Source organism: Hippichthys cyanospilos, chromosome 5 (genome assembly GCF_059441005.1).
Source record: "Hippichthys cyanospilos isolate Australia breed blue-spotted pipefish chromosome 5, RoL_Hcya_1.0, whole genome shotgun sequence".
Taxonomy (NCBI): Eukaryota; Metazoa; Chordata; class Actinopteri; order Syngnathiformes; family Syngnathidae; genus Hippichthys; species Hippichthys cyanospilos.
Window position 1 is genome coordinate 3,560,235 of NC_142373.1, and position 13,619 is coordinate 3,573,853.

Genomic DNA, 13,619 nt, shown 5'->3' on the forward strand with positions numbered 1-13,619 from the left:
TGGGAGGAGCCCCCTCCCAGGCCCACAGGTTGAAGTCGATGCTGCATGTACCGAATACAGACAAATAGATACACATTACATACAAATAAACGTAAACAAAATAGATTACAGAAAACATATTGTGCTATATAGTGCAATAATGACTTGACAGCAGGCAAAGCCATTGGGTAGGAACCTTCCCACAGTCCAACCAAGTGGACCGCAGGCGATCGCTCTCTTAACCTGCGATGGTCGATCAGCGCAGGGCCAAGTGAGGGCGGTCAAGTCAACCTTCACCATCTAGCTAGCCACCTCTCCAAGCCGGGAGAAGGAGGCAGGAAAAAAAAAAAGAAGAAACCTTGGAGCGGGCCCATTAGCTAAATGCTTTTGAGTATAAATGTGTCTTTAGTCGGGATTTAAAGATTTCTACTGAGGTGGCTGCGCGAACTTCTAAAGGTAGGGCATTCCATAGTACTGGCGCGCAAATGGAAAATGCCCTTGACTTCTTTTTAGCCGGTGGGGTTGATAGCAAACTGGAATTTTGTGACAGAAGTTGTCGGGACGTAACATATGGTGATGCTAAATCAACGAGATAGGAAGGAGCTAAACCGTGTACAATTTTATAAGTAATTAACAACACCTAAAAATCACATCTCATGTGTATTGGAAGCCAATGGAGGTCAGCTAGAATCGGAGTAATATGATCGAACTTTCTCGTCCTTGTCAATAGTCTCAATAGTCAATAGTACAGACTGCAGGCTTTTGACACAAGACATGGGAAGCCCAGAAAACTGAACATTACAATAGTCTAGGCGCGATGTAACAAATACATGAATCAATGTTTCAGCATCGCTGGGAGAAAGGGCGAATTTTAGCTATATTGCGAAGGTTTAAAAACGCTGTTCATGTCGTGTTACTAATATGTGTCCAAAAAGAGAGAGTTGCGTCAAATATCACGCCCAAGTTTTCTGCAAAACTACTTTGGGAAATAGTACAGTTATCCAGGTTCAACGTGGTATTCTTAATCAAGTGCTGATGATGAGCAGGGCCAATAATTAACATCTCTCTTTTACCAGAGTTAAGAAGCAGAAAATTGGAAGACATCCGTTGTTTAATCTTGGCAAGGCAGTCCAGTTTATAATAATATTGATGAGATGTTGGAATCCATGGCTAAGAGAAGATCATTCATCACTTTTACAAGGGCTCAGTTGAGTGGTTGGCCCTACAACCTGACTGAACGAGTTCAACTCTATTGTTATCCATGAAATCGCTAAGCTGTTGTGCTACAACTTTCTCAAGAATTTTGGCAATAAACGGAAGGTGTGACACTGGTCTGTAGTTTGAAAGATTTTCAGGAGCTAGGTGAGGTTTCTTAAGTAATGGTTGAATGACCGCCATGTTAAAAGCTTCAGGTACAATGCCAGAGGAGGGTGACAGATTGATAATATTCAAGACAGATGACCCTTAGACCAGGAATAAGTCTTTAACGAGTTTGCCTGGAAGCGGGTGAGCATGCAGGACGTCGGCTTTGCTGCATTAACCATGTGTGTAAGACGCTCCAGGGATACTAAATCAAACTGGGACAGGCTAACCAGACTTTCATGAACCTGATTGTCCAAACTAGCATCAGCAATCACAGCCAAGGGGGTAAGTGGCGCTGCCTTTTTTATTTCATCCCTTATTAGCTGAATCTGCTGAGTATAGAATCGCATGAAATCGTGTGCTGAATGGAGGGAACTATGATTAATCTGCTGCAGTTGCGTTAGCTTTGCTACCGTATCAAATAAATATTTTGGGTTGTTTTTATTAAGACCAATCATTTTGCAAAAGTGATTTGTTTTTGCTAACCTAAGAGCCTCTTTACATTTCAGCAAGCTCTCGCACCAGGCCTGACGGAAAACTTCGAGTTTAGTTGTTCGCCGTTTACGCTCAAGTTGTCAACTTAACAATTGCCGATCCTGCAACTTAGCGTCAATCACCTGCGAGCCAAAAACTTCTTGGTTGTGGTCAATAGGACCGCACTGAGCTCGGACTTCAAATCTTACAAGATAATGATCAGACATAGCGTTTGTATACGGCAAAATTGTGACATTTGAGGCAGTTAGGCCACGGGTTAACACTAAATCTAAGATATTACCATTCCGGTGTGTCCAGCTTCTATTATTTGTGTAAAACCAAATGCATCAATTATTGCTTGAAATGCTACAGTAAGTGGCTCCAATGGGGAGTTCATTTGAATATTGATGTGACCCATATTTAATATATTATCTGCATGAGTTATTAAATCACCCATAAGTTCAGGCAATTCATCTAAGAATCCAGAGATTGTACCGGGAGGACGGTAAATAACTACCACATAAAATGGTGGTGAGGAGCTCGATTGCATAACGAGACCCTCAAATGTCTTAAAGGTGTGATTAGTGCTCGTGACGGGCAACGTGTGAGCCCACAAAGTTTGTGGGTGAGGCCTCATTTGATGATAAAAAAATCATTTGGTTTTAACCAGGTTTTGCAGAGATCAGCACTTATAATAAGAAGATAATAAGATCATTTACAAGTAGGGCTTTTGAGGGGAGTGATCTAATATTTATGAAGCTGAATTTAAACTAGAAATTGTTTCCTGAACTATTCTGGGTCTTCATGTTGGTAGTACTAATACTAACAAGATTTTGATTTTGTCGCATTGTTAGTAATATAGGATTTCGATTGTTGATGGCGACAGCGCACGTATTAATATTAATATTCCGCCTAGGTACTATGTTACTTATCCGACCGGTTAAGGAATCACGGCTACTTTCTTAATCAACACCACCTCAGCAGATATCTTATCACATTATCAGCATTAGGTATTGAAACGTGTGGATTGCAGTGACCTAGCCTAAGTAGACTATGTGAGTTGTAGCAGTCTAGCCTAGTGCCAGTTAACTCTAGCCTTAACAACTCCAACCCGTTCTAGCAGGCTCGCTACTCGCCTGCGACCTGACATGCTCTAATGTGAGAAGTCATGGAAGGCGCAAACAGTAATCTATGATTCTAGAAAGCGTGATAGCGCCTTCCCAGTTAGGGCGAAAGCCATCCATCTTTAGCATGTCAGGCCGGCCTCAGAAAGAGGGCCAATTATCTACCAACTGGAAACCCTGCTCTCTACAGAAACTAGCTATCCATCGGTTAAATGACAATTTACTACTAAACCTCTCGTCATTGCCTCTCGCAGGCAGAGGGCCAGAGACAATAACTTGATATGGACTCATCTTCCTGGCAAGATTACGAGTCCGAGCTATGTTCTTCTTTGTAATCTCAGACTGCCTCATTCTAGTATTGTTGGAGCCAACATGTATCACTATGTCCGAGTAGCTAGTGTTGTTTGCACTTAGCTGGTGTCTAGGCCTCTTGCGTGTCAGCTCCCTAAGACTAGCTTCAATGTCGGGTGCTCTGGCCCCAGGAATACACATTACGGTGGCTGCCGTTTTAAGATCAATGTTACGGGTGATGAAGTCCCCTATAACTAATGTGCGGGAGCCTGTAGACTGAGATGGAGTGTGCTTAGCAAGGGGGCTAAAATGATTATGCGTCTGAACAGGCTCACCGCGGCTAGCAGGCCTCTTAGGGCAAATGCTAGCTGGACTAGCCGACGCTAGCGGCATTACTCACTATCAGATGTGTCTGTCTGATCTCCGATTATCAAACTACTCTGTTCTAGCTGAAGGACACGGCCCTCTAGAAGAGAAAGCCTCTCCGTGAGAATAATGCAGATGTTGCAAGTGACTGATGCAGTGGAGGTGCACGAAGCCATTGTTACCTTAGTACAGCCGAGCGAATACTTACGCTAGCAGAGCTGCACGAAAAAGAGGACAAACAGAGCTAGGAGCTGTTCAGAGAATCGGCAAATCATTAGCTAACGAAGAATGGAAACAGTCCTCAAAAATAAAGAAAAACACCGGACACAGGTCCGACAGGTGGTGATAAAATACAAAAATAGAAAAAGAAAAAAGAAATCCTTCGTCTCTCCAGCTAAGGCCAAAATAGCGACAGCAGCAAACGCCCGGAACCGGAACATGCATGCAGCATGTTAAATGCAAGCGTCTTTGTTAAAAAAAAAAAAAAAAACAGGTAATCAGTGAGCAACAAAATGTTTTACTAAAACTGTCTGAATCCTTTTTTTTTTCCATTACATTCCTTAATGGCCAGCAGAGAGATGTTTGTAGCGTCTCCAGCGATTTCTAGGTTGTCCCTAGGACATCCTCCCAGTGGGTCATACCCAGAACACCACACGAGGGAGACGACTAGGAGGCAACCTACCTAAATCGTCGAGCCACCTCAATAAGCTACTTTCAACGCAAAGGAGCAGTGGCTCAACACTGAGAAAAGGAAAGCCTGGACATTCTCAGGAGGAAAACTCATTTTGGTTGCTTATATCCGGGATATTGTTTTTTTGGGTCACAACGCAGATCTCATACCCATAGGTGAGGGTAGGAATACATATCGACTGCTAAATTGAGAGATTTGCCTTTGGGCTCAGCTCTTTCTTTACCACAATAGTCTAGTACAGAGTCCACATCCACACACAGATGCTGCACAGATCTGCCTGTCGATCTCCCTTTGTATCCTACACTCACTCGTGAACAAGACCTCAAGATACATGATCTTCTTCATTTGGAGAGAGGGAAATCCACTCTTTCCGACTCAGTGATCTCAGATTTGGAGAGGCCGAACTTCATTTTAGCCACTTCGCTGAAAACCACTTCAGTGAGAGTTGGAGATCTTTCCCGAAGAAGCCAACAACACCACATCATCACGAAAGTAAAGATGCAATGCTGAATCCACCCAATCGGCTTCAACTGCGTTTAGAAATTCTATCAATGAATAATGAACAGAACTGGTGACAAAGGGCAGCCTTGGCTGACTCCAACCCTCACTGAAAACGAATTCAACATCCTGACAGCATTGCTGACTGATGTTCTGAATCTGATGTTCTACCTCCTGACAGATTCTCCTCTCCAGAACCCCTGAATAGACCTTACCAGGCAGGTTGAGGAGTGTGATCGCTCTATAGTTTGAACACAACCTCCACTCAGGGATCTTAATAAAGGGGACCGCCACCCCAGTGTGCCAATGCATAGGTGGTGTCCCTGATGTCCACGCGATGTTGCAGAGGCGTGTCAGCCACGACAGCCCTACAACATCCAGAGCCCGGGCAGATCTCATCTACCCCCGGGCGTATATGAATATACATTTATATACACGTATGTATATCCATCCATCCAGCCATCAATCCATGATCTGAAGCCGGGCAGTAGGAGCAAATTAATCATACAAACAACATCTTACATCTGAAAAATCTTGTAATCCAGGTAGTTTGTAACTCAAGGCATAATGTATATTCTTGTTTTGTGATGTACTAAGAGATTTTTGTGAGATTGGCATAACACAGTATAAGTGTTGAAAAAAAGGCTGTTTTAATTGGATGTCTTTAAAATCATTTAACATCCTTTGACAGGGTCTTCTAATATTTTGACTCCAAAGGATTTGAGAGTGAATTCATTTATGAAACATGAGGTCTGGAGGCCTCGGTGAAAAGGATGGCTACGCTGTCATAGCAAGTTGAGCGTGTCCATGTGGCCATGTGACACGCTTGTGTTTTGACAGCGCACAAAGACACACAAGATGCATCTCTGTGCTCAAATGCAAACATTTGGGTCACATGACTGGTTAACACAACGCTTAGGGTGCACACACACACACACACACATAAAAATGCACTCATACACAAAACTAGGCCAGTGAGCCAAAGGGTTGTGTTCTTAGTGTGAAAGGTTCACTGTCAACAGATCAAGTCTCACAAACACACACACTCACACACACACGCACGCACACACACACACACACACACGAAGACAATGGTGATAAAGCTTGAGAGGACAACAAACTAGAAAGCAAACTTGAACTAGAAAACAAGAAAGTTTGTGTTCTAACAAAACCTCCAATGTTGACCTCATCAAAAGTTGTAGCGAAATGTATCAGTGAGGGCATAGATGACGTGCATGTTAAAAACCACAGAACGTGAAATGTGTTTTGTAGCGATTTAAGGAAGAAAAGACAAACACACTACAGCTTGAGATAACTAACGTCGAGGCAAGCGTTCAGCACACGTCTGATAAATTAAGCCTCCCTGGCAAATACATCCAGTTAAATGTATGTTAGAACCTTCTACTGGTAAAGAGATTAAAGAAGATTACTTCCACTGCATGTCAACTTGCTGTAAATAATACATTTATCATCAACACTGACCTGGCCATTGTAAGCTTTGAGGTAACAATAGAATTTTTTATTTTTTTTTTATTTTTACACAACCTTCCAATTTATTGCCATTCTATCATTAAATATCAAAATGTTTTCTAAACTGTTGCAAATCTCAGCTAGATACAAAAAAACAGAACATTCAGATGAACTGGGCAACTCCAATGCCAGAAAACCAATATGGCTCAAAAGTGACTCGATGTTGAAGGAACTGGCACCAGGAAAGGTACAGTGGTTTTTCTATTTATGAAATTAATTTGTTACGGAAGCAATTTTGTAATGTGAATCTTTCATAAGTAGAGACACTTTTTACATGTAAATAGCCTAATCCGTTCCAAGACCCCCAAAATGCTCCTAAACCCTTGAAACGAATATTATTATATTAATGCAAAACAATAAAAATATATCATGCAAAGAATAGTAATAATAATAAAAATAACATCAACAACAACAATAATAATTATAATACTAATACTACTACTACTACTACTAATAATAAATACTCCTAAATCCTTTAAATGAATTATATTAGTTGGAGTAGTTGTCAATTTGAATGCAGTTCACTTGTTGGTCTTGAGATGGTGCTGGTGTGTTGGTGATGAGTGGTGAGACAGCGACACCTTTTTAGGACATTTAATTTGTGTGTTTTATTTTACATTTTACAGTTCTACAGTGTAAATTGTTGGTGGGAAGTGTCGATGAAATGAGTAAAGATGAAAGAACGAAGACCACAGTAAATATCGGTGTAGAAAACTAGTACCTGTGTACCTGTACTACATTGAGCACGTTTTTCTTCTTCCCTCAATAAACAGCGGATTGCAAACAATTATTATCTGCATACCACCACCTACTGTATGGGCGTGTAGCACGCAAGCATATCCGTCAGCCAAGTTGTCCTCCATTGCACTTCTGGCTCAAAAAGCTTATCCTTCAAAAATAATGAAAAGGAAATGAATGTTGTGGCTTGCACGTGCGAGAACTCTCGTGGCGTTCAATTTCGCGAGATCTTGTCCCATCCCTATTGTCAACCTATACATTTTTACCATATGATGTACAGGTTTTATGCATTTTAAGATGTGTACAGCAGTGGTCCCCAACCTTTTGATTCACCACGGACCGGTCAATGAGCGTCCAGAGGCGGAACCAAAAGAACAAAGATCGAGCACAAACGTATGAACTGGAATTATGTTACATGCACATCGAATGCGAAAATTCGCTTTGCTACGCTCATTCGCAGAGCTTTCCGTACTTTTTGTCCACTTTTTTGTCACGGCGAGGAGAGGGGAGGCGAGGGGAGTGGAGCGAGCTACGGTAGATCCGGAAAAAAGAGCATTGCTCAGAACTTTTCTGGGATGTGACAGAGCCAATATTTTTACCGACAGCACCTTTATTCTTTGCGGCAATACTCGCCTGCCAAAAAATAAAAGTTTCAATGTCGGAATCAAGTGGCTGAGACCGTGCTTAATATTGTGCTGACAATGCTGCGCTATCATTTGCTTAGCACAGTAACTACGGTTCAATAGCTGTTAAGTGAAGCAAATGCTGCACATACCAGTTGTCCTAATTTCTCGCTTCCGCCTTTCTACAAGCCAGATGAATGCTCTTGCTTGGCTCTGTTTTGTGTTGAAAGCTCAGCTGGCTGTGTTGGATCGCTCTCGGTGACTGCAAGGCGGCCGCCATGATTTATTCCTGCCCCCTACGTGAGCCGTTGAATGTTCATGAAGTTGATTGGCTGTCGCGACGCATAACGCGAAAAAAGTAAAAAAATTTAAACTCAACTTGAAAGGGGAAATTTCGCTTCTCGTGACCACGCGCGGCCATTTGCGTCGCTTCCATTCGCATCCATCGCTTCGCCCGACGCACATTCACGGCCAGTAGCGCGAACTCCATTGACTACAATCCAAAACTCTCCGCTTTTTCGCCTCTTTCACGTTCGGTGTGCACGTAGCATTAAACGAAATCATCTCCAAAACATGATTTCGGGTGCAGCCCACGCAGCCCGGTACCAGTTGATGCATGGACCAGTACCGGTCCGCGGACCGGGGGTTGAGGACCGCTGGTGTACAGCATACAAGAACATCTGTACTGGAACATGCAAATTTGCCAAATATGGTACCGTGCTAGCCTCCATTTCGGTTTGTTTTTTTCCTCCTTTGATGATACGCCTTGCATGCGTGGGCTGGCTGGGTTTTCCCAATGGCATTGTTGATAAAACTAAAGCACACTAATACAGTACATAGTCTTTACAATAATGGCACTCTTTGGAAAGAGTGCAATCATCAAGTTGCAATGTCTGGACCTGAATCAAGACGCCGTGAAGTAAATAGAAGATATGCTTTATATGTTATAATTTGAAATATTAAAGTACAAACATTATTGACTGATATTTTTAGTTTTTTATTTTCAGAATGTTAAATATTTTTCTCCCCAAATATTTATTTACACTTATTGTGCAGTATTTTTTTCTTATGAAAGTGAAAGTAAATATCCAAATTACTGGATTTTATTGCATGGTTTTTATAATAATTCTTTAAATGTTTTGGAAGAGTAGGAATTTTAACCCAGTTATAAGAAATACTGTATGGATTATTTGATTTAGCAAGTACATTGTTTATTGTCCGCAAAGCCCACATTCTGTGTATAACAATTTTTTTTTTTTATAGTTTATGTTTGTAATTTGTAAGGAAAATATGGCGGTTTGTCAGGCCACGGAGCCTTGGAAGGTGACAGGTATGCATATGTGCCAATGGTCCAAATGTGTGCAGGTCCATTGTACTGTACGTGTGTAACTGTGTAGGCAAACGACACTTCTCAATGTCATAAAAACTTTTACTTGCAATGATGAGGGAGCCCTGCATCGAAACAGACACCAACAAATGCATGAGGAACAACATAACTAACGATTGCGTTGTGAGTTTTTTCTTATTTTATTCCACTGGCTAGGTACATACAGTACACCGCCACCCTCACCCAAGACTTACGCATTACTGCCATCTAGGAGTCAAAACAGCTCACAGCATATCTCTACTACATTCTCAAAATTGAGAATTTTTTATTTAATAGCAAATCCTCTGTGCAGTACCTTGATTTTTTTTTTCTCTTTTGAATGCACTGTTAATATTTTGCTGACTGTTGGGGCAAGATTGGATTCCTGAATTACTGCCCCATAATTACTATGCCTAACCAGTCATTTGTAATAATTAGGTAGCTATACGTACTTCGCCATAGAAATAAAAAAAAAAAACGTCCTATTGTAATCCTTATAAAAGAGATTTCTCATCCATCTATTCACCCATTGACATAGACAAAAAAGCTTTCCTTATGCATTCATGGCTAAGAATGATTTCAGTCGTATGTATGAGAGCAATTTCCAAAATGGTGACATTTGACTTCAATTTAAATTGCTGTTTCGTCATCTGGTTTCAATTTAAATATACATGTTTTGCTGAGTGTTCTGAGGCAGTAACTTTTCCAAAAAAAAAAAAACATGAAACATGGTTACATTGGACTTAATTCTTTCTAAGATTTACTTCAGTCGCTATTTCTCAAAAGCATGACTTGGCCACATGAAAGACGTTTAAAACACGTTTTAATAGTTGTTCAATTTTCATTGCATTCATGCGCTCAACATAGTTCCTCGGCAGCACATCTATGCTTATATTTCGGGTCGTTCCAAATGTGCAGTGCGTACGTTAGGGGTTGCTCGGGATAGAGTCCAACTCGCTCATCTGTATCCTTTAGACAACTTTCATTCCACTTGAAACATGAAGCATCAAGTGGACATTTGTGGTAATGGTAGCGCAAACGGTGCAGTTTTGTTTCCTGAACTGGGGATGTGTTATTTCCCATGATTCAGCAAATACAAAAAAAAAAACCAACAACAACAACACAATTTTCAAACAATTATATGCATATATTCACATTTATTACAAAATTAATGATACAATACAGTAGACAAAAAAGAATATACTTGTCACAGATATTGTAAAATTGACAAGTATAATTGGGTTACATGAAAGTGAAGCAGATTATTCATACATGAGTGTGCTGAGCTGGTTTCAGTGGCTCCAGTCTCAAAACAGGATATCCCTTAGGCTTCTGTATTAACTGAGTGATCACGTCAACATTTTTCCTCCATCTTGCAAATACACAGTGATAGATTGATAGATAGACAGAGACAGACGGATAGATAGATAGATAGATAGATAGATAGATAGATAGATAGATAGATAGATAGATAGATAGATAGATAGAGGTCAATACTGGTCAAAGCTGCCATGTTGTCTGAGGAAGGCGTTCACAGAGAAATTCTTATGCTGATGGGATTTTCTGGAATTTTATTAAGTGCACTTCTTGCTTGCTAAAAAGAAGAAAATGTTCCCTTAACATAGGATACAATACACAGACATCCTGATCAAGGATGCAGATAATACATTTACATACTTTGTTTTTATATAGCATAAAGGCACAAGCAATGTAAAGAGGCACAGCGTGTCAAGTAGCGATGATGCTAGCGTGGAGTCTTTGCTACACAAAAGTCAATTTACTAGTCAACGCTTTGACCTCACAGTGTGCAGAACATTTTTGCATTCGAAGAGAAAAACTATACTACTATCGAAGTACTAGATCATAACTGAAATTAGCATGCAGTAATCAATTTGTGCAGTTTTGCCTTGCCTTTACTAGCATGTATGCCAAAGCTGCCCTAAAAGTGAGGACAAACCTTAAGTCAGATGTCTAGATATATGATAGTTCCGTAAATACATGAACTGACAAGTTTTACTTGTTTCTGAATAGTCTTCTCTGTGATAGTCTACTCTGTGAGGTCAAAAGTGCTTACTCGTGCATAGACTTTAAGCTTAATATCAATGCCCCCACCCCCCAGCGATATGGAATAAAGCCAGGAAAATTCCAGCTTTGACAGGCAGTGCGGAAGGGTTTACCATTGATAAGAGTACTTTCTTAGCCTCACCAGAATAAGGCATCCTTTATGACCACTAGGGTCCTTTTAGTGACAAGAGCAGTCACTCAGACCCATGGCTTTCCCATTTGGGTCTCAAGTGGGCTTTAAGTACATCACAGCTTGAGGTGCATGAAACTGTTGCTCCTTGGGACTGTTTTTATCCCTTTAGATGTATAGCTGAGGCGTCATGTTGCTACTAAGCATTCTTGAGGGCATGCAACATACAAGGCTGGCCATAAGTCTCCATACAGAGAACAGGGGAGAAAAATCATCAGATGTAAGCTATCTTTTTGTCAGAGGTGGGCACTTTGTCAGCGCTGACGGACTGTCTGTCAGTCTTTTGCCGACGGATCGACGAATGACAGGAGTGCTAAAAAATGTAGCGTACTAAAAATGTCGGAATTGCAATTTTCATCCATTCTCTTAATCGTCGGGATAGACATTACGTCAGGTGTCCGTCAGCCCGCCATGCCCCTTTTTGCTTATTGAAATATAATTCAACTGACTTGGAGGTTTATCTGCTATTTTGCTGCATCCTCATAAATCCGCCCGCAGTTGCGGGGTTGCTTCAATTCACTACTTGTCATTCACATCTATAACACAGCTGACTTTACCAGAGATTTGTAGTTGGTCTCTGTCTTAGTCCTGGCTAACATTAGCTGATATAACTATAATCAACTATAATAACTATAATAAAAGTCAATTTCATTTTAAAATAGATTTTAACTGACTATATATATTTTACTGTATATATAAAATTACTCTCCATTTTCTGCTCTTCTCGTGTCATATTATATCCATTTGGTTACGCTCCTTCCAGTGTTGTAGTTTTAGGTTAGAGGTTTTAGCCAATAGGATTCAGCTAACTTGTGTCACCAGGCTGTATGAAATCTGCCTACGAACTGACCCATTTGAGGGCATGCAAGGTAGAAGTTTTTTGATTCCCTAATTAAAGACGTTTTAGACCTGTAGTAAATTGAACCTCAGCAATACTTTGTTTAACTCGCAGTGTATATGACAGATGAAATTTAGACAAATGTTAATGAAACCATCTTCTATAGTTGAAGGGCAGGCAGGTATAAATGCGAATAGACATCCATTCGTGTTACACTTACATTACTACAAAAGTACACAGACGGACTGACATTTGCAATTTTGTATAGCTTGAAAAAATGACGGACTGACGATGACGGAAAGGGGGCAGGGCCCACCTCTGCTTTTTATGTTATCTGAAACATTAAAAGGACAACTTATAAATCATGCATGCGATGGGCAGCTACCGAGACTGGTGGTGGTCAGCACAGAAGTCACAGTTTGTTATGTGCCTGGTGCCTGGCAGCTAACCTGTCCATGGTGAAGAATGTCTTCCACCCAGTCAATGGGGACACAAGTGCTAGAGGAATTGGTTGACTGGATGGACATGTGATTTTATGTTTTTTTTTTTTTTTAAACATGATCTTTTAGTGTACATTTCAGATAACCTAATATGAAGTGCATGACTTATTGATTTCTATTAATTTTTAGGCCCACCCTGCAAATCTTGTCTTGGGTGTCTGTTTTAATCAACTGTGTGTGTGTGTGTGTATATATATATATATATATATATATATATATATATATATAATACACATATATATATATAATACACATACATATATATAATTTCATGGCATATATATGATGTGTGTGTGTGTCTTTGTATTCAAACATCATTGCAACGAATTATGGTTTTCTTCTGTAAAAACTCAGATCTTTGGCAGTTTCATTCTCATCTTCATACTTCATTCCAATTAAATGGAACTTTCATGTGAGTAAATAAGAGACAGACACAAGAGAGGATATATGTGAAAGTATAAGCGCAAGGTTCGGAGCATAAGTGTTGATACTGCATGGGGGCGCTGCTGATTCATTGCCATGGCAACATCACTGGAAGACGCATCTCTGATGAGCATCTACAAATAAAAAGTAAAATGAATAAGACAACAAAGAACTATGCAATGAAACATTTCTGCAGCACACCGCCTAAATAACTTTGAAAAGTAATTTTTTTTTAAGGCAGAGACATTTGTGTAGTGATGACCTGGCTGAAAGACACTGAAAGACAACTTTATAGCTGTTTTCAGCCGAACCAGGATGGATCCTATTTGCATCGCACAATGCAATGCACCAAATCACCCATCAAATGGCCCATTGATCAATCAATCAATCATGCATCTATCCTGCCTCCCTCCCTTCCTTCCTTCCCCTATCATTGAAATGTTTTTTTTTTGCGTGGTTTTTTTTTTAGTTTTAACTCATGTAGCATTTCTTACCCTAAACATCATTAAAATGTTATTTTCCTTCATTCATGCATTTCTAAGAATTCCCTGCTTAATCTGCT

At 40.4% G+C, this 13,619-nt stretch overlaps 1 protein-coding gene across 1 annotated transcript in view; it reads right to left on the reverse strand.

Annotated features, from left to right (window-relative positions):
- Positions 1-9,886: 9,886 nt before the first annotated feature.
- Positions 9,887-13,619, reverse strand: part of LOC148423193 (aryl hydrocarbon receptor-like) — a 43,519-nt gene continuing 39,786 nt past the window's right edge. Inside the window, exon 11 of the mRNA XM_088414888.1 lies at positions 9,887-13,191. The gene's annotated coding sequence lies outside the window, so the exon portion shown is untranslated. The remainder of the gene's footprint in view (positions 13,192-13,619) is intronic.